Below are 22,347 nucleotides of genomic sequence, written 5' to 3' on the forward strand. Positions count from 1 at the left end.
ACAAACATATATGCAACACCACAAACATATGCAACACCACAAACATACATAGATCTAGCTAGGACATAAAAAGTGCATGTGCACGTTGTTGGAGGGAGAACAACATAAAGATAGCTTCCCTCTTACTTACCTATCAAAAAAAGGGGCTTTAACCACGTAATTTGGATGAATTTATGGTGCAAATGAGGTGAGGAGGAGGAGGCAGCCGAGACAAGCTTGGAGGAGGGAGGAGAGAATGAAGTGGGGAAAGTGAGTGGGTAGGTGTGGCTGTCCAAAATATCTAGCTCGTCCCAGGTTACTAATGGCGCACCACCACATAATGCGCCATTAGTAACCCTGGTTACTAATGGCGCACCTGCTGGTGGTGCGCCATTAGTAGTTTTGCAAAAAAACACTAATGGCGCACGGGGGAGCAGTGCGCCATTACTAGCTTAAACTAGTAATGGCGCACTGCCCCAGGTGCGCCATTAGTAGTTTTGCAAAAAAGTAAAAAATAAAAAAAAAATTTAGTGGCGCACTATGTTGCTGGTGCGCCATTACTAGTTACAACTAGTAATGGCGCACTATGTCCTGCTGCGCCATTAGTATGTCTGGCAAAAAAAAATTGTTACTAATGGCGCACCGCGTGTCTGGTGCGCCATTAGTGTATTTCACACTAATGGCGCACCAGCACACGGTGCGCCACTGCTACACAGCAATGGCGCACCACATGTCTGGTGCGCCATTAGTGGCCATTCCATCTATAGCCCTTTTCCTAGTAGTGCAACCATGAGTTCATGGGCCGACGGTGTTATTTTAGTGCCCGAGCCCCTGACGATATCAGAATTGTGTTCGGAGTCTGGGGGTGTGATAGGCCCCGGGCTAGTGTTGCCGTTCTCGTCCTGCCACACCACGGATGGCTTGAAGAGCCTTTCCACAAAGGTGTTAGGCAGGACGGGGTCGCGTTTAGCGCCCATGCGAGCAAGGATGTCCGCGGCTTGATTACTCTCTCGAGCCACGTGATGAAACTCGAGCCCCTCAAACCGAGCTGATATTTTGAGTACGGCGTTGCGGTAAGCCGCAATCTTCGGGTATTTTGCATCGAATTCTCCGTTTATTTGGGATATTGATACGTCTCCAACGTATCTATAATTTTTGATTGTTCCATGCTATTATATTATCTGTTTTGGATGTTAATGGGCTTTATTATGCACTTTTATATTATTTTTGGGACTAACCTACTAACCAAAGGCCCAGTGCAAATTGCTGTTTTTTTGCCTATTTCAGTGTTTCGCAGAAAAGGAATATCAAACGGAATAAAACCTTTGGGAGAGTTATTTTTGGAACAAACGCAATCCAGGAAACTTGGAGTGGACGTCAAGGAAGCAACGAGGCGGCCACAAGGCAGGGAGGCGCGCCCCCACTCTCGTGGCCCCACCGACCTACTTCTTTTGCCTATATATACTCATATACCACGAAAACATCCGAGAGCAACACGAAACCCTATTTCCACCGCCGCAACCTTCTGTACCCGTGAGATCCCATCTTGGGGCCTTTTCCGGCGCTCCGCCGGAGGGGGAATCGATCACGGAGCTTCATCAACACCATAGCCTCTCCGATGATGTGTGAGTAGTTTACCACAGACCTTCGGGTCCATAGTTATTAGCTAGATGGCTTCTTCTCTCTCTTTGGATCTCAATACAAAGTTCTCCTCGGTTCTCTCGGAGATCTATTCGATGTAATTCTTTTTGCGGTGTGTTTGTCGAGATCTGATGAATTGTGGGTTTATGATCAAGATTATCTATGAACAATATTTGGTTCTTCTCTGAATTCTTATATGCATGATTTGATATCTTTGCAAGTCTCTTCGAATTATCAGTTTGGTTTGGCCTACTAGATTGATCTTTTTTGCAATGGGAGAAGTGCGTAGCTTTGGGTTCAATCTTGCGGTGTCCTTTCCCAGTGACAGCAGGGGCAGCAAGGCACGTATTGTATTGTTTCCATCGAGGATAAAAAGATGGGGTTTATATCATATTTTTTGAGTTTATCCCTCTATATCATGTCATCTTGCCTAATGCGTTACTCTGTTCTTATGAACTTAATACTCTAGATGCATGCTGGGTAGCGGTCGATGTGTGGAGTAATAGTAGTAGATGCAGAATCGTTTCGGTCTACTTGTCGCAGACGCACTAGTAGGAAAAGGGGCTTTTACCCCGGTTCATAAGGGCCGTTAGTCCCGGTTCAGGAACCGGGACTAATGGGTCGTTACTAATGCCCTAGCCCTTTAGTCCCGGTTCTTACACGAACCGGGACTAAAGGCCGTCCACGTGGCCGGTGCGGGGAGCCCAGCCAGGAGGGCCTTTGGTCCCGGTTGGTGCCACCAACCGGGACCAATAGGCATCCACGCGTCAGCACCTGGCAGGAGCTGAGGTTTTTGTTTTTTTGAAAGGGGGGGGGGGTTTGGGGGTTTTGGGGGGTTAATTTAGGTTGTTATTAGGTAGCTATTAGAGAGAAGTGTCCTCTCTTATATCTCCGTGCTTGGTTTACCAACGCTACGTACTGCTATGCCTAAACATGGCTTAGATTGAAGTGAAGGCAACATGTGGTGCATGTCGAAAGTAATACTAATCCGGACTTGATCAAGTTTGGATTGTACTACTTTCGACACGCACCACATGCATGTTGCCTTCACTTCAATCCAATCCATGTTCATTTCACCCGCTGATATATAATAACTCTTCATGCGCGCATCATGCATCATCATATATAATAACAAGTCCTACTAATCATCATCATACAACTTCTACTCGTTATTAATAACAAGTCATACGATCATCTTCCTCATAGTCATTGAACCAACCCTACTTAATTGTTCTTAGCACATGATCATCAGTATTAGGTAGGACCGAAATACCCTCTTTAAGGTAAAATAGCATAAAACAATATAGACCCTGACTCTCCATTATGGAGAATGGAGATCATCCTGTCTCCAATTCTTGCGCCTCGCTTCCTTTTGCTTCCAAGAAGCTCCTTGCGACTGTCCATACATTTTTTCCATTCTTTGATTTGCATGTCTCCACTTCTTTTAGAAATCCGGTATGGACAGTTGAGATTCGTAGGATGACCTGGTTGTATATTCAAAACATCAAGCCTACCATTCTGATACATCAAATGAGGCACACAATCCTCTGGGATTATCTGTTGAAAACATAGTAATAACTTCATAGTTAGCAATGATAATGTACTAGTTTTAGAACTATGCAAAATATGCACGGATGTCGTAATAGTAAGAAATCTTACCAGGGTATCTCCATAGTAGTTACCGTAGTTCAACACGTGCACTAGTGGCACGTATTGAGGACCATAATGATGAGGAGTTTGATTGTAGATATTGTAATTCTCAATATCAGTACAAAATCCAACCAGATGAGTTTTCTCCTTATAAGTTAACTCAGAGCCATCGGTGTAGTAGGTTCTGTCTACCATGTTCCGCACATTGTTTGAACAATCAAAATAAGCTGTCAATGAAAATAAGCTGTCAACTATTTTGAAATGAACAATATAAATTAGCTAATAACTATGTTTGAGAAACTCACATAGCGGTAGAATTGGAGGCGTATCAACAAGGACCCAAATGTCCATATTGTCTTGCTCGATGTCAGGATCACCAAGATCCATGGTGACAAGCATACCCTCATCAAAACCATACATCTTGCAAAATGCTTCCCAATTTTTGCAACCAAAATGGGTTACGCTCTCAGAATTATACAACTTTACTTCAAAATCTATATCATGATGGGTCCTAAGGTGAATTTTCTTTGTTTCCATACTTTCATGGTCTTCAAAACCCATCCTCTCCAAGACGTAGCGTCTTGCATGGCATGGGATAAGCTAGCCGAATTGTAAAAGATGAAAATTACACGTTGAAATAGTTGAAGTCGTGCTTAATTACGAAAAAATAACACTTGTCGTCGTTGCGTACCGTTTCAACATCGAACGTCTCCTCCAGCTTAATACTGAAGCGCCGATCTTCGTCCAGGTGAGGCCTGTCGCACTGACCTCGGTCGTCGTGGCACCAGTCGCACTCCCACGGGAGACTTTCGTCGTCTGAGTACGACATTTCCTATGTTCATAATTCAAATATTAAACATCTACAATTAAATATATGTACTAAAAAACCTAAGTTAGATCATTATTATTCATCACGGGTTGACTATCGGTTTGTCGAGTCTTTTCTTGAAAACTCTCAGCTCACGTGGTGTATACATTCGACCGTTGGTGATGGTCGCTCCTCCCTTTGTCCCCGTGTGCATTACACCAAAATGTCTAGCTAGCACACAGGAACAAAGGAGAAGCGACCCCCACGACAACAGTCGGGATTCTTCGTCCTCTCACATATATATGGTGGAACTCTCCCTCACTGATTCCTCTCTGACATTTGCGACCGTCGGTGATGGTAGCTCCTCCTTTCGTTCTCGAGTGCATTACACCAAATTGTCTAGCACACGGGAACGAAGGAGAAGCTACCCCCACGACAACAGTCGGGATTCTTCGTCCTCTCATATATGGTGGAGACTCGACAGACTTACAGTCAACCCGAAATATCGTTTAATTATCTTTCTAAAAGAGGATTTGGCTGGTCTCACCTCGATGTCGGAGGGGGCGGTGACGGGGACGACGGCGGGGATGATGGAGGAGCCGGGGGCTCCTAGATTTCTGCGAAAACAAAAACCCTATAAGCTATCAACTAATCATAGTGCTCTCCAATTTTAGCATTCAAAGTAGGATCGGAGTAGTTTTCCACTCTGAGCATTCAATAAGCAAAATCAAATCACAAAATAAAGTAGTATTCAAATTAGGATGCATTCAATTATAAGCAAAACTACATCATCTCCATGCGTCCGTACATCGCCGAATATTATCACTAATACACCTCGAATACTATCATACATATAGCATCGCTAGTACAGCTAGAACAGTAGCGCCCGACGGGTATCGGCGCGGGCGGTGGACACCCAAAGGGACGGAACCATCACAGGATCATAGCTCCAGTGAGATCCCTGAAGAACCTGCCAGGTATTGTCGAACCTGCCCTCCAACGCAACCATGTAGCGACGGACGTGCTGGTCCTCCTCGCTGACACGGTAACGTACCACCTCCGCGGTGTCCGGAAGCCTCGGCACCGTCACTGGCCCACGCGAGCGCCACCAAACAAGGATCGGGTCAACGACGGGCTGGTTCCTCACCAACGTACGCCCACCGGAAGGTAGCACCTCCCAAAACCAGCCCGGCGGAGCCCAGTCCCGGACATGGCCCCTCTGATCAAGCCGGCCTCCTCCGCCGAGTCGACGACGAGGATGCGGGATAGGCATCGTCGACGTCGATGCGGGAATAATTGCTTTAACTAAAAAAACAAACTAGTTCTATTAATTTCCTTATTATAAATAGAATAAAGTAGTACTTACTAAAAATAAACTAGCTAGTTTAACTAGTTCTATTATTTTTCTAACTAATTCTATTAAACACTTTCTAAGTAGTACTTGCTAAAAGTTATCGGGAAGGGGGGTACATATATCGACAACGACATACCCGATAAAAAATAAGAAGAGGAAGAAGACGAAAAAAAGAGGAGAAGAAGAAAGGAATAGAGGAGGAGATCGAAGAAAAAAAAGAAAAAAAGAGGAGAAGAAGAAAAATAGAATAATATATTATTCTATTTCTTCTTCTTCTCCTCTATTTCTTCTTCTTCTACTCTTTTCTTCTTCTTTTTCATCTTCTTATTTATTTCTCCTCTACTTTCTCTCCTCTTCTTCTTATTCTTCTTCTTCTTCTCCTTCTTCCTCTTCTTATTTTCCTTTTTTCTCTCCTTCTTTTTCTTCTAAATATGAACACACATAAATGACTTCTAAATATGAAAAATCTAAACTACACATCTAAATTAATACATCTAAATTACAACAACTAAATTAACTACACATCTAACTACACATCCAAATTAATACAACTAAATTACAAATCTAAATTAAACTACGTACACATATAATAGCTATAGGGGGCGCGGCGGCAGCGGCGGCGGCCATTACAGGGAGGAGGAGGAGGGGATCGGGGCGGCGCTCACAGGGTGGCGGAGGGCGAAGGCGTGGGTGGCGGAGGGCGACAGCGACCGCGGCGGGCCGGGGGCGAAGGGCGGCGACGGTGACGTACGGGGCGCGCCGACGGCTCGGGGGCGCGCGACGGAGGCCGACGGCGACGGCGGCGGGGGGCGGAGGACGACGACGACGGGCGATGGCGTGGGCTCGGGGGCACGGGCGACGGCGACGACGGCGGGGCGGGGGGACACTGGCGATGGAAATCAGAAAATTTCCAAAGTGCTGCTTATATAGCAAAGGCTTTGGTCCCGGTTCAACGGACAGACCGGAACCAATACGCACCCTTTGGTCTCGGTTGGTGCCACCAACCGGGACTAAAGGCCTCTTTTCACCAGCGCAAAGGGCGGGAAGCAGAGGGCTTTGGTCCCGGTTGGTGGCACCAACCGGGACCAAAGGGGAGCATTGGTTCCGGTTGGAGCCACCAACCGGGACTAATGTGCTGGCGCGGTGCGGTGGGAAGTTTAGTCCCACCTCGCTAGCTGAGAGAGCTCAGCACCTGTTTATAAGCTGCGTCGCAGCTCAGGTGCTGAGCTCCTCTCTAATATGCAGGCATTACATGCCTACCTTTGTCACTGCCATGTTGGGCCTATTGGGCCTGCGGGCCTGCATCCTGGCCCATGTTCAGATGGGTTTCTAGTCGTATGCAGGCCGTGTGGCCCATTAGGCGGCATTTTTTATTTTTTCCAGTATATTTTTGTTTTTTGAATTATTTATTTTCTTTTGATTTTGCTTTATTTTTTTATTCTTTTTCCTTTTAGCTCAGAATAATTATAAACTTTCTGTTACTCCATTAGTTTCCAAATTTGAATAGTTTAAATTTCATCCGGAAACTCGTCTGTTACAAAGGGATTTCATTTTTTAAAACTTATTTGAACTCCTGACTTTTTGTGTGTTCAAAATGCACCATTCAAAGCCGCATCATCATTTGTCAATCCTTTCTAACTTCATTTGTTATTTTTCATGCATTTACTAATTATTTTGAGCTATAAGACCCTAAAATTGAAAAGCATTTCAAATGAACTCTGAAAAGGTTGAAAGTTGGCATGATATCATGATTTCATCCACATAGCATGTGCAAGAAAGTTGAGAGGGTTACGGCAAAAACTGGATGCACTTCGTGTACAAAACAGACAATCTCTTTCAAAGTATCAGGATTTCATCCGGAAACTCGTCTGTTACAAAGGGATTTCATTTTTTAAAACTTATTTGAACTCCTGACTTTTTGTGTGTTCAAAATGCACCATTCAAAGCCACATCATCATTTGTCAATCCTTTCTGACTTCATTTGTTATTTTTCATGCATTTACTAATTATTTTGAGCTATAAGACCCTAAAATTGAAAAGCATTTCAAATGAACTCTGAAAAGGTTGAAAGTTGGCATGATATCATCATTTCATCCACATAGCATGTGCAAGAAAGTTGAGAGGGTTACGGCAAAAACTGGATGCACTTCGTGTACAAAACGGACAATCTCTTTCAAAGTATCAGGATTTCATCCGGAAACTCGTCTGTTACAAAGGGATTTCATTTTTTAAACCTTATTTGATCTCCTGACTTTTTGTGTGTTCAAAATGCACCATTCAAAGCCACATCATCATTTTTCAATCCTTTCTGACTTCATTTGTTATTTTTCATGCATTTACTAATTATTTTGAGCTATAAGACCCTAAAATTGAAAAGCATTTCAAATGAACTCTAAAAAGGTTGAAAGTTGGCATGATATCATCATTTCATCCACATAGCATGTGCAAGAAAGTTGAGAGGGTTACGGCAAAAACTGGATGCACTTCGCGTACAAAACGGACAATCTCTTTCAAAGTATCAGGATTTCATCCGGAAACTCGTCTGTTACAAAGGGATTTCATTTTTTAAAACTTATTTGAACTCCTGACTTTTTGTGTGTTCAAAATGCACCATTCAAAGCCACATCATCATTTGTCAATCATTTCTGACTTCATTTGTTATTTTTCATGCATTTACTAATTATTTTGAGCTATAAGACCCTAAAATTGAAAAGCATTTCAAATGAACTCTGAAAAGGTTGAAAGTTGGCATGATATCATCATTTCATCCACATAGCATGTGCAAGAAAGTTGAGAGGGTTACGGCAGAAACTGGATGCACTTCGTGTACAAAACGGACAATCTCTTTCAAAGTATCAGGATTTCATCCGGAAACTCGTCTGTTACAAAGGGATTTCATTTTTTAAAACTTATTTGAACTCCTGACTTTTTGTGTGTTCAAAATGCACCATTCAAAGCCACATCATCATTTGTCAATCCTTTCTGACTTCATTTGTTATTTTTCATACATTTACTAATTATTTTGAGCTATAAGACCCTAAAATTGAAAAGCATTTCAAATGAACTCTGAAAAGGTTGAAAGTTGGCATGATATCATCATTTCATCCACATAGCATGTGCAAGAAAGTTGAGAGGGTTACGGAAAAACTGGATGCACTTCGTGTACAAAACGGACAATCTCTTTCAAAGTATCAGGATTTCATCCGGAAACTCGTCTGTTACAAAGGGATTTCATTTTTAGAACTTATTTGAACTCCTGACTTTTTGTGTGTTCAAAATGCACCATTCAAAGCCACATCATCATTTTTCAATCCTTTCTGACTTCATTTGTTATTTTTCATGCATTTACTAATTATTTTGAGCTATAAGACCCTAAAATTGAAAAGCATTTCAAATGAACTCTGAAAAGGTTGAAAGTTGGCATGATATCATCATTTCATCCACATAGCATGTGCAAGAAAGTTGAGAGGGTTACGGCAGAAACTGGATGCACTTCGTGTACAAAACGAACAATCTCTTTCAAAGTATCAGGATTTCATCCGGAAACTCGTCTGTTACAAAGGGATTTCATTTTTTAATACTTATTTGAACTCCTGACTTTTTGTGTGTTCAAAATGCACCATTCAAAGCCACATCATCATTTGTCAATCCTTTCTGACTTCATTTGTTATTTTTCATGCATTTACTAATTATTTTGAGCTATAAGACCCTAAAATTGAAAAGCATTTCAAATGAACTCTGAAAAGGTTGAAAGTTGGCATGATATCATCATTTCATCCACATAGCATGTGCAAGAAAGTTGAGAGGGTTACGACAAAAACTGGATGCACTTCGTGTACAAAACGGACAATCTCTTTCGAAGTATCAGGATTTCATCCGGAAACTCGTCTGTTACAAGGTGATTTCATTTTTTAAAACTTATTTGAACTCCTGACTTTTTGTGTGTTCAAAATGCACCATTCAAAGCCACATCATCATTTTTCAATCCTTTCTGACTTCATTTGTTATTTTTCATGCATTTACTAATTATTTTGAGCTATAAGACCCTAAAATTGAAAAGCATTTCAAATGAACTCTGAAAAGGTTGAAAGTTGGCATGATATCATCATTTCATCCACATAGCAAGTGCAAGAAAGTTGAGGGGGTTACTGCAAAAACTGGATGCACTTCGTGTACAAAACGGACAATCTCTTTCAAAGTATCATGATTTCATCCGGAAACTCGTCTGTTACAAAGGGATTTCATTTTTTAAAACTTATTTGAACTCCTGACTTTTTGTGTGTTCAAAATGCACCATTCAAAGCCACATCATCATTTGTCAATCCTTTCTGACTTCATTTGTTATTTTTCATGCATTTACTAATTATTTTGAGCTATAAGACCCTAAAATTGAAAAGCATTTCAAATGAACTCTGAAAAGGTTTTGTTTCTACTTACAACAAAAAACTTATTTATTTTATTTCTAATTACTTATGTATTTTACTTTAATTATTTTATTTTTATTTATTTTACTGCTGCTATTTTTATTTATTTTACTGCTGCTATTTTTACTTAATTTATTAAGGTTTATTTATCGTAGTTACTATAGTTTATTTTATTTTATTTTATTAAGGTTTATTTAGTTTTATTTATTTTATTAAGGTTTATTTATTTTATAAATATAAAAAATGAACATAGATGCACTTATAGTCAAATTTCCTGTATAAGGGCATCTATTTTCACTTTAAGAGAAGCTCAACAAGGCATAGAGGGACGGGCTTATAAACTGGTGTGAGCGCCCTTCGGTTGGCGAGGTGGGACTAAACACTGGCCGCAACTAGGACCAGCCCTTTAGTCCCGGTTTGTGGTATGAACCGGGACTAAAGGGTGGTGGGCCAGGAGCGTGGCCCATTGGTCCCAGTTTGTACCACCAACCGGGACCAAAGGGTCCATACGAACCGGGACCAATGCCCACGAGGCCCCGGCCGGCCCCCTGGGCTCACGAACCGGGACCAATGCTCACATTAGTCCCGGTTCGTGACTGAACCGGGGCTAATGTGAAAACTGCCCTGTGACCTAAGCCCTGTTTTCTACTAGTGACGTGATGCCTATATACATGATCATGCCTAGATATTATCATAACTATGCGCTTTTCTATCAATTGCTCGACAGTAATTTGTTCACCCACCGTAGATTATGCTATCTTGAGAGAAGCCACTAGTGAAACCTATGGCCCCCGGGTCTATTTTCCATCATATAAGTTTCTGATCTATTTTATTTTGCAATCTTTACTTTCCAATCTACATCAATAAAAATACCAAAAATATTTATCTTATTATCTCTATCAGATCTCACATTTGCAAGTGGCCGTGAAGGGATTGACAACCCTTTATCGCGTTGGTTGCAAGGTTCTTATTTGTTTGTGCAGGTACAAGGCGACTTGCGTGTAACCTCCTACTGTATCGATACCTTGGTTCTCAAAAACTAAGGGAAATACTTACGCTACTTTGCTGCATCACCCTTTCCTCTTCAAGGGAAAACCAATGCATGCTCAAGAGCTAGCAAGAAGGATTTCTGGCGCTGTTGCCAGGAGGCTTACGCCAAGTCAAGTCAAGATTTGATCTCCCAGCAACTAGCCATTTCTGGCGCCGTTGCCTGGGAGATCTATGCACAAGTCAAGACATACCAAGTACCCATCACAAACTATTATCCCTTGCATTACATTATTTCCCATTTGCCTCTCGTTTTCCTCTCCCCCACTCCACCTTTGTCGTTTTATTCGCCCTCTTTTTCTGTTCGTCTCTTTTCGCTTGCTTCTTGTGTGTCCGTGTGTTAGATCGTTGGTTTAGCTATTATGGCTAGTCCTTCTATCATCGTTGGTACTCCCGATCATGAAGTTCTTAATTTTAAACAAAGGGAGGGAGAAAGTATAAAAGATGCTTGGTATAGAATTTGCAATGCTCAGAATAGATCCAATAGGAAGCAATCCACTTCCGTTCTTCTTCGCAACTTTTATGTAGGCATCACCCCTTGGAATAGATATATTCTTTATACCATTATCGGAGGGAATTTCTTGGGTAGCCATACTTTTGATTCTTATAATGCTATGATGGATTTGTTTGGCCCACCACCTCTTTTGGTTAATGGAACTATTTTAACTTTGGAACATGTGATGCAAAGGCTTGAAATTATTGAATAAAGTTGCCACAATAGAGTTGATTGAAAATTTGGATAAAAAGATCCACAACTAGATTACCTAATATGGATCTAAGGTAGGAGTTACTCTGATTTTTTTTAAAGAAAAAGAACCCATAGTTAACGAAAAGATAGATCAAGATTCCACAAGAATTGATAAACTTGAGGATATTATTACCAACTTAGGGTCTGCATTTTCTTCCGTGAGAAATACTCCAAATCCTCCTAATGCCAAATTTGCCAAATTGACGTATGTTCCTAAAAATAAGGGTGAATCTTCTAGTAAGGAAAATGCGGATCTCAAATCCATATGTGTTCACCCCAACTTTTTCGCTATCATTAAGGAACCTTTTGCTACAAATGAATTTCTTGATTTCTTGCCTAGGAGTTTGATCATTAACAAAAAGAAGGAAACTCCTAAGGGTTATAAGTGTTCTATGGAAGAATTGCCAACCAAACATGGCAATACCTAGATCTATTCTTGCTTTTATGCCTAGCTAGGGGCGTTAAACGATAGCGCTTGTTGGGAGGCAACCCAAATTTATTTTTGTTTCTTGCTTTTTGTTTCTGTTTAGTAAAAAATATTTCATCTCGCCTCTGGTTATATGTGGTTTTATGTTTTAATTAGTGTTTGTGCCAAGTAAAACCTATAGGATCTTCTTGGGTGATAATTATTTGATCTTGCTGAAAAAGACAGAAACTTTCTGCTCAAGAAAACAATTGTTGAAAATCACCAGAAAGTGATAAATTACTGATTCCAATTGCAGTATATCAATAATAAAATTATCTAGGTCTTCCTATTTTGGTAGAGGTTTTGGAGTTCCTGAAGTTTGCGTTTGATACAGATTACTACATACTGTTCTGTTTTTGACAGATTCTGTTTTTCGTGTGTTGTTTGCTTATTTTGATGAATCTATGGCTAGTATCAGGGGGTATGAACCATATAGAAGTTGGAATACAGTATGTTTAACACCAATATAAATAAATAATGAGTTCATTACAGTACCTTAAAGTGATGGTTTGTTTTATTTCGCTAACGGAGCTCATGAGATTTTCTGTTGAGTTCTGTGTTGTGAAGTTTTCATGTTTTTGGGTAAAGATTTGATGGATTATGGAATAAGGAGTAGCAAGAGCCTAAGCTTGGGGATGACCAAGGCACCCCAAGGTAAAATTCAAGGACAACCAAAAGCCTAAGCTTGGGGATGCCCCGGAAGGCATCCCCTCTTTCATCTTCGTCTATCGTTAACTTTACTTGAGGCTATATTTTTATTCACCACATGATATGTGTTTTGCTTGGAGCGTCTTGTATGATTTGAGTCTTTGCTTTTTAGTTTACCACAATCATCCTTGCTCTACACACCTTTTGGGAGAGACACACATGAATCGGAATTTATTAGAATACTCTTTGTGCTTCACTTATATCTTTTGAGCTAGATAATTTTGCTCTAGTGCTCCGCTTATATCTTTTACAGCACGGTGGTGGTTTTATTTTATAGAAATTATTGATCTTTCATGCTTCACTTATATTATTTTGAGATTCCTATAAAAAAGCATGGTAATTTGCTTTGGCTATAAAATTAGTCCTAATATGATGAACATCCAAGATGGGTATAATAAAAACTATTATATAAAGTGCATCGAATACTATGAGAAGTTTGATACTTGACAATTGTTTTGAGATATGAAGATGGTGATATTAGAGTCATGCTAGTTGAGTAGTTGTGAATTTGAGAAATACTTGTTCTAAAGTTTGTGATTCCCGTAGCACACACGTATGGTGAACCGTTATCTGATGAAGTCGGAGCATGATTTATTTATTGACTGTCTTCCTTATGAGTGGCGGTCGGGGACGAGTGATGGTCTTTTCCTACCAATCTATCCCCCTAGGAGCATGCACGTAGTACTTCATTTCGATAAATAATAGATTTTTGCAATAAGTATGTGAGTTCTTTATGACTAATGTTGAGTCCATGGATTATACGCACTCTCACCCTTCCACCATTGCTAGCCTCTCTAATACCGCGCACCTTTCGCCGGTATCATACACCCACCATATACCTTCCTCAAAACAGCCACCATACCTACCTATTATGGCATTTCCATAGCCATTCCGAGATATATTGCCATGCAACTTTCCACCGTTTCGTTTATTATGACACGCTCCATCATTGTCATATTGCTTTGCATGATCATGTAGTTGACATCGTATTTGTGGCAAAGCCACCTTCATAATTTTTTTCATACATGTCACTCTTGATTCATTGCATATCCCGGTACACCGCCGAAGGCATTCACATAGAGTCATATTTTGTTCTAAGTATTGCGTTGTAATTTTTGAGTTGTAAGTAAATAAAAGTGTGATGATCATCATTATTAGAGCATTGTCCCAAGTGAGGAAAGGATGATGGAGACTGTGATTCCCCCACAAGTCGGGATGAGACTTCGGGCGAAAAATAAAAAAAAGGAAGAAAAAAAGAGGCCATAAAAAAGGAGAAAAATGCCCAAATAAAAAAAATGAGAGAAAAAGAGAGAAGGGACAATGTTACTATCCTTTTACCACACTTGTGCTTCAAAGTAGCATCATGATCTTCATGATAGAGAGTCTCCTATGTTGTCACTTTCATATACTGGGAATTTTACATTATAGAACTTGCCTTGTATATTCCAATGATGGGCTTCCTCAAAATGCCCTAGGTCTTCGTGAGCAAGCGAGTTGGATGCACACCCACTTAGTTTCTTTTGTTGAGGTTTCATACACTTATAGCTCTAGTGCAACCATTGCATGGCAATCCCTACTCACTCACATTGATATCTATTGATGGGCATCTCCATAGCCCGTTGATACGCCTAGTTGATGTTAGACTATCTAATCCTTTTTGTCTTCTCCACAACCACCCTTCTATTCCACATATAGTGCTATGTCCATGGCTCACGCTCATGTATTGCGTGAAGATTGAAAAGGTTTGAGAACATCAAAAGTATGAAACAATTGCTTGGCTTGTCATCGGGGTTGTGCATGATTTAAATATTTTGTGTGATGAAGATAGAGCATAGCCAGACTATATGATTTTGTAGGGATAACTTTCTTTGGCCATGTTATTTTGAGAAGACATGATAGCTTTGTTAGTATGCTTGAAGTATTATTATTTTTATGTCAATATTAAACTTTTATCTTGAATCTTTTGGATCTGAGCATTCATGCCACAATAAGAAAATTACATTGAGAATTATGCTAGGTAGCATTCCACATCAAAAATTCTGTTTTTATCATTTACCTACTCGAGGACGAGCAGGAATTAAGCTTGGAGATGCTTGATACGTCTCCAACGTATCTATAATTTTTGATTGTTGCATGCTATTATATTATCTGTTTTGGATGTTAATGGGCTTTATTATGCACTTTTATATTATTTTTGGGACTAACCTACTAACCAAAGGCCCAGTGCAAATTGCTGTTTTTTTGCCTATTTCAGTGTTTCGTAGAAAAGGAATATCAAACGGAATCCAAACGGAATGAAACCTTCGGGAGAGTTATTTTTGGAACAAACGCAATCCAGGAGACTTGGAGTTGATGTCAAGGAAGAAACGAGGCGGCCACGAGGCAGGGAGGCGCGCCCCCACCCTCCTGGCCCCACCGACGTACTTCTTTTTCCTATATATACTCATATACCCCGAAAACATCCGAGAGCACCATGAAACCCTATTTCCACCACCGCAACCTTCTATACCCATGAGATCCCATCTTGGGGCCTTTTCCGGCGCTCCGCCGGAGGGGGAATCGATCACGGAGGGCTTCTACATCAACACCATAGCCTCTCCGATGATGTGTGAGTAGTTTACCATAGACCTTCGGGTCCATAGTTATTAGCTAGATGGCTTCTTCTCTCTCTTTGGATCTCAATACAAAGTTCTCCTCGATTCTCTTGGAGATCTATTTGATGTAATTCTTTTTGCGGTGTGTTTGTCGAGATCCCATGGATTGTGGGTTTATGATCAAGATTATCTATGAACAATATTTGGTTCTTCTCTGAATTCTTATATGCATGATTTGATATCTTTGCAAGTCTCTTGGAATTATCAGTTTGGTCTGGCCTACTAGATTGATCTTTCTTGCAATGGGAGAAGTGCTTAGCTTTGGGTTCAATCTTGCGGTGTCCTTTCCCAGTGATAGTAGGGGCAGTAAGGCACGTATTGTATTGTTGCCATCGAGGATAAAAAGATGGGGTTTATATCATATTGCTTGAGTTTATCCCTCTACATCATGTCATCTTGCCTAATGCGTTACTCTGTTCTTATGAACTTAATACTCTAGATGCATGCTGGATAGCGGTCGATGTGTGGAGTAATAGTCACTACTAGGAAAAGGCCTACTAATGGCGCATCTAATTTGGCCATTAATGGCGCATTAGTGGTGCGCCATTAGTAGCACGCCATTAGTATATTTTACTAATGGCGCACCATTGGTGCGCCATTAGTATCTGATATACTAATGGCGCACCCCGGATGCGCCATTAGTATATACAGCAGTGCGCCATTAGTATGCCTCCCAGGGGGCCATGTATACCCAGGTGCTTTGGCATACTAATGGCGCACCATCCCACGGTGCGCCATTAGTAATTTTTTTTATTTTTTTTTCAAATTTTGTCAATTTTTTTTTCAATTTTTTTTCAATTTTTTTAATTTTTTTTCAATCTCGGGTCACTATGGCTTAATCTCGGGTCAATATGCTTAATCTCAAGTCAAATCGCAACTAAGTGGTCAAACTTCCCGGAAGGTCACCCATCGTCACACTACTCCAGCCCGAGCACGCTTAACTTCGCAGTTCTATCCAACCCCAGCACCACCTCACTTAACAGCCACTTGTTGATCTATCATATCAATCGTATTAAACCTTGTTGATGTCTAGGACTTTGTTCATATTCATGAGTATGATGAAATTTTGAAAAATATTTGAAACTTCCCTGTCATATTACGAATCATTTTTTGAAAAAAAATCCAAAAAAAATTCAAAACAAATATTTTTTTTCTGTTACTAGTGGCGCACCTAGCAACCGGTGCGCCACTAGTAAGTTTGAATTTTTTTGCCTCTAGATCTTGAAAGCCCCGTATATTTTTTTCTGTTAGGTTTTTGAGGATTTTGAAAATGTTTAACGGGGTTCCCCCGTTAAATTCGGATGTAACTTTTCGAGTAGATGATTTTCCATATAAAAAACTTTTTCATCCGACTTCGTATGCAAAAGTTATGCCCATTTTAAGAAATTCCCGAGAGAGATTTTGCAAATAAAGTCAAAATTCATATTTGTTAATTTTCCCAACAACTAGACCACATATCACATGGGAAACTTATTTTATTTTATTTTTTTTGACATTTCCATCATTTTCTTTTATTTTTTTTAAAACTGAAAAGGCGGTCCACGGGGGGGGGGGGTGCATTCGGTGGAATGGGCCAAGTTACTAATGGCGCACCGTGGGAGTGGTGCGCCATTAGTAGTTTAAAAAATAAAAATAAAAAAAATTTGAATTTTTTTTTGAAACATAATTACTAATGGCGCACCGTGGGCAGGATGCGCCATTAGTATGTTTGGACAGGCGCACTAGTTAAAAAAATATACTAATGGCGCACCCTGGTCCAGGTGCGCCATTAGTAGTTTCAACTACTAATGGCGCACTGTGTCTGGATGCGCCATTAGTATGTTTGGACAGGCGCACTAGTTTAATTTTTTTTTTTTGATACTAATGGCGCACCCTGGGCCAGGTGCGCCATTAGTAGTTTCAACTACTAATGGCGCTCTGTGTCTGGATGCGCCATTAGTATGTTTGGACAAGCGCACTAGTTAAATTTTTTTTATACTAATGGCGTACCCTGGGCCAGGTGCGCCATTAGTAGTTTCAACTCTAATGGCGTATCAGAAGGTGGTGCGCCATTAGTATATACTAATGGCGCACCGCTTGTCTGGTGTGCCATTAGTGTCAATCCCATCTATAGCCATTTTTCTAGTAGTGAGTAGTAGATGCAGAATCGTTTCGGTCTACTTGTCGCAGACGTGATGCCTATATACATGATCATGCCTAGATATTCTCATAACTATGCGCTTTTCTATCAATTGCTCGACAGTAATTTGTTCACCCACCGTAGATTATGCTATCTTGAGAGAAGCCACTAGTGAAACCTATGGCCCCCGGGTCTGTTTTCCATCATATAAGTTTCCGATCTATTTTATTTAGCAATCCTTACTTTCCAATCTATATCATAAAAATACCAAAAATATTTATCTTATTATCTCTATCAGATCTCACTTTTGCAAGTGGCCGTGAAGGGATTGACAACCCCTTTATCGCGTTGGTTGCAAGGTTCTTATTTGTTTGTGCAGGTACAAGGCGACTTGCGTGTAACCTCCTACTGGATTGATACCTTGGTTCTCAAAAACTGAGGGAAATACTTACGCTACTTTGATGCATCACCCTTTCCTCTTCAAGGGAAAACCAACGCATGCTCAAGAGGTAGCAGATATTGCAAGGTTTGAATCCCCGCGCACCTCAAGGCATTTTATGCGCATGGAGACAGCCATCCGGAGACCATGCAATAGGGCCTCATACTCGGCTGCGTTGTTAGAGTCTGTATACAATATTTGGAGCACATAACGGACTGTGTCTCCTGTGGGGGATGTCAAAACGACACCAGCCCCAAGTCCGGCTAACATTTTGGAGCCATCGAAGTGCATCACCCAGTTGGAATACGAGCCATACTCTTTAGGGAGTTCGGCCTCTGTCCATTCGGTGACGAAGTCAGCCAACACCTGAGATTTAATGGCTCGGCGTGGTTTGTAAATTATTTCAAATGGTAAGAGCTCAATGGCCCATTTGGCAATCCGGCCGGCGGTGTCCTGGTTGTTTATAATATCATTGAGTGGTACTTCTGAGGCCACCGTGATTGAGCATTCTTGTAAGTAATGCCGCAGTTTGCGAGATGCCATAAAGACCGCATAGGCTATCTTTTGATAATGCGGGTATCGGGATTTGCATGGTGTAAGGACCGTTGATACGTAGTACACTAGTTTTTGGAGTGGGAACTTATGCCCCTCTTTGTCTTGTTCAATGACGAGCACCGCACTCACCACTTGGTGAGTTGCAGATATGTAGAGCAACATTGGTTCACCGACGTTTGGTGCGGCCAGGATGGGGTTGCTTGCCAGCAAAGTTTTTATTTCTTCCAGTCCGGCTGTTGCAACGTCCGTCCACGCAAAGTGGTCGGTGCATTGAAGCAAGCGATACAATGACAATGCCTTTTCTCCTAATCCGGAGATGAAGCGGCTCAAAGCTGCCACGCACCCGGCTAGTTTTTGGACCTGCTTGAGGTCAGTTGGTGTTGCCAATTGTGACAGGGCTCGGATTTTGGCTGGGTTTGCTTCAATTCCTCTATTGGAGACAATAAACCCGAGCAGTTTGCCGGCGGGAACGCCAAAAACGCACTTTTCCGGATTGAGCTTTATGTCATATGTTCGAAGGTTGTCGAATGTAAGGCGTAAGTCATCCACCAATGATTCAACATGCTTGGTTTTGATGACTACGTCATCTACATATGCCTCCATAGTCTTGCCGATTTGCTTTTCCAGGCACGTTTGAATTATGCGTTGGTAAAGCGCCGGCGTTCTTGAGCCTGAAAGGCATAGTATTGAAGCAGAAAGGCCCGTAAGGGGTGATGAATGCCATTGCGGATTGGTCGGATTCCTTCATCTTAATTTGATGGTATCCAGAGTATGCGTCGAGGAAACACAGTGAATCGTGTCCTGCGGTTGCATCAATAATCTGGTCAATGTGCGGTAGTGGGAAGGGGTCCTTGGGGCAGGCCTTGTTAAGGTCTTTGAAGTCGACACACATGCGCCAAGATTTATTCTTCTTTGGTACCATGACCAGATTTTCTAGACAATCCGGATGCTTGATCTCTTTGATAAACCCGGCTTCGAGTAGCTTGGCTAGCTCCTCCCCCATAGCCTGTCGTTTGGGTTCGGAAAATCGCCGGAGTGTTTGCTTGACCGGCTTGTATCCCTTCAGTATATTGAGACTATGTTCGGCCAGCGCGCGTGGGATTCCTGGCATATCCGAGGGGTGCCAGGCGAAGATGTCCCAGTTCTCGCGCAGGAACGCGCATAATGCGGCGTCGACTGTTGGGTCCAGTTGTGCCCCAATGGAGGCTGTTTTCTTGGGACCCGTCGGGTGAACTTGAAATTTGACTATTTCGTCAGCTGGCTTGAAAGAGGTGGATTTGGGCCTTTTATCGAGAATTACGTCGTCCCTATCCACTGTGGAGCACAGAGCGGTGAGTTCTTCGGCCGCTAGGGCTTCGGACAGTGCCTCAAGGGCCAGGGATGCGGTTTTATTTTTAGTGCGGAGTGCTATGTCCGGATCACTGGAGATGGTGATAACACCATTGGGCCCGGGCATTTTGAGCTTCATGTACCCGTAATGGGGTATAGCTTGAAAGCGTGTGAACGCATCTCACCCTAAGAGGGTATGATATCGGCTGCTGAAAGGAGCCACCTGGAAGATTATCTCCTCGGACCTATAGTTTTCTGGTGTGCTGAATACGACATCCAGTTTAATTTTCCCTGAGCATCTTGCTTCCCTGCTAGGGATGATTCCCCTGAAGGATGTATTGCTCCGCTCAATGCGACTCCTGTCCATTTGCATTGTGTTGAGCGTGTCCTCATAGATGAGGTTCAGTCCGCTACCACTGTCCATTAGCACATTGGTGAGCCGAAAGCCGTCCACGATTGGGTTTAGGACCAGAGCGGCTGGTGCCCGGACTGAGCGGGATCTTGGTTCGTCATTGGCATTGAAAGTAATTGCCGTATCGTTCCAAGGGTTTATTGCTGCTACTTGGCAGACTTCGGCGAGGTCGCGGAGCGCTCGTTTGCGCCGATTATTTGATGAGAAGGTCTTCAAGACCGTGAGTACTTCGGGCTCGTTGTCCTCTGAATAGTACTTTTCTGGGGTAGTGTTGGTGAGGATACCCTCGCCGCTCTTGGCCACCTGCCGGAGTATCCAACATGCCCGTAGGCTGTGCGTTGGTTCGGTATTCGGCGTCGTGTGTATTTTACATGGCCCATCGAGCCATTGCTCGAAGACAGTTCTATGTCCCCTAAGGGGCTTGATTTTCTTGTCTGCGGGGTGACGATCAGGTGACCCGCGAGGGGGCGTCCTTTTTGTCCGTCCGGGAGATGGCCTAAAGGCCTGCGATTCCCAGCGAGCGGATTGAGTTTTCCAGCCGCTTTCCAATGCACAGTACTTCTATACTATGTGTGCCAAATCTATAAAGTGCAGTACGCGACGGCGGTTGAGGGCATTGAGGATCCCCTCATCCGTACAGTTGATGCAAAATACTGAAATTGCGTCGTCGTCGCAACAGTCTTTTATCTTGTTTTTAACATGGAGGAATCTGGTCCAAAAATGATGGACTTTTTCCTGAGGCTGCTGCCGCACATACATTAGGTCGCATATGTCCGGTGTACCGAAATTGCTTGGGGAATATTGTTTGTGGTGGGTGGGCGGGCTTAAATTCGCTCTCTGACCCATTGTGGAATCCAGAGTTTGATGAATTTCTGAGGTCGCCAGCTCGGGCTCCAGAGTGTCCGGCGAGTTTTCGGACTCGACGTCCGGTCCTATGTTGGGAGAACAGGGAGTTTCCTCCCGGAGAAGGGTGTCCGGCCGTCCGGGCTCGGAAACCTGAACATAGATCGTTCTCAACGCAGGAGAAGAGTTATTGTTGGCATGTTCCTCCACAACCGCTACCAGATGGGTGATCGGCGGAGATTTAATTTCTCTCTGATCGGATTTAAGCCCAATCTGATCATAGTCAGTTACGACTCCCAAGGCGGCGATGCGATCTAGCAGCTTGTTCAAAGACGCTACGTCTGCCGGATCCATCTTGTCAGAGTACTCGGGGCCGATGCGGAGACGATTTTTGGCGGCTTGGGGGGCCGCCTTCGGCTTAACGGCCAAACGGGCGCCCATGGTGAAGCTGCCCAGCCGGAGGGTCTGCCCTAAATCTAGGGCTCCTCCAGAAGTGATGTTGTCGTTGATGACAAGGCGAGCCATCAATCCTTCTATCGACGACACAGAGGAACTCTCAATGAAAGCACCAATGTCGGTGTCAAAACCGGCAGATCTCGGGTAGGGGGTCTCGAACTGTGCGTCTAAGGATCAAAGGTGACAGGAGGCAGGGGACACAATGTTTACCGAAGTTCGGGCCCTCTCGATGGAGGTAATACCCTACTTCCTGCTTGATCGACTTTGATGAGTATAGGGGTTACAAGAGTTGATCTACCTCGAGATCGTAGTGGCTAAACCCTAGATGTCTAGCCTGTATGATTATGATTGCCCCTACGGACTAAACCCTCCAGTTTATATAGACACCAGAGGGGGCTAGGGTTGTACAGAGTCGGTTTGTAGAGAAAGGAATCTTCATATCCGCACGCTAAGCTTGCCTTCCACGCCAAGGAGAGTCCCATCCGGACACGGGGGAGAGCCTTCCATCTTGTATCTTCACGGCCCATGAGTCTGGCCCATGTCCCATAGCTCGGACGCCCGAGGACCCCCTAATCCAGGACTCCCTCAGCGGCTGAAGTACAAAGCGGCCTTGTCAAGCCGCACACCTCATCGGCTATTAAGCCACCGGACTTTATTACGCAAGACCGGTCAGTTCTGCATGCCGGCAGCCCGGCAATCCCAGGGCTGGATTAGC

This window comes from Triticum aestivum, chromosome 1D (genome assembly GCF_018294505.1).
Source record: "Triticum aestivum cultivar Chinese Spring chromosome 1D, IWGSC CS RefSeq v2.1, whole genome shotgun sequence".
In the NCBI taxonomy this organism is placed as follows: Eukaryota; Viridiplantae; Streptophyta; class Magnoliopsida; order Poales; family Poaceae; genus Triticum; species Triticum aestivum.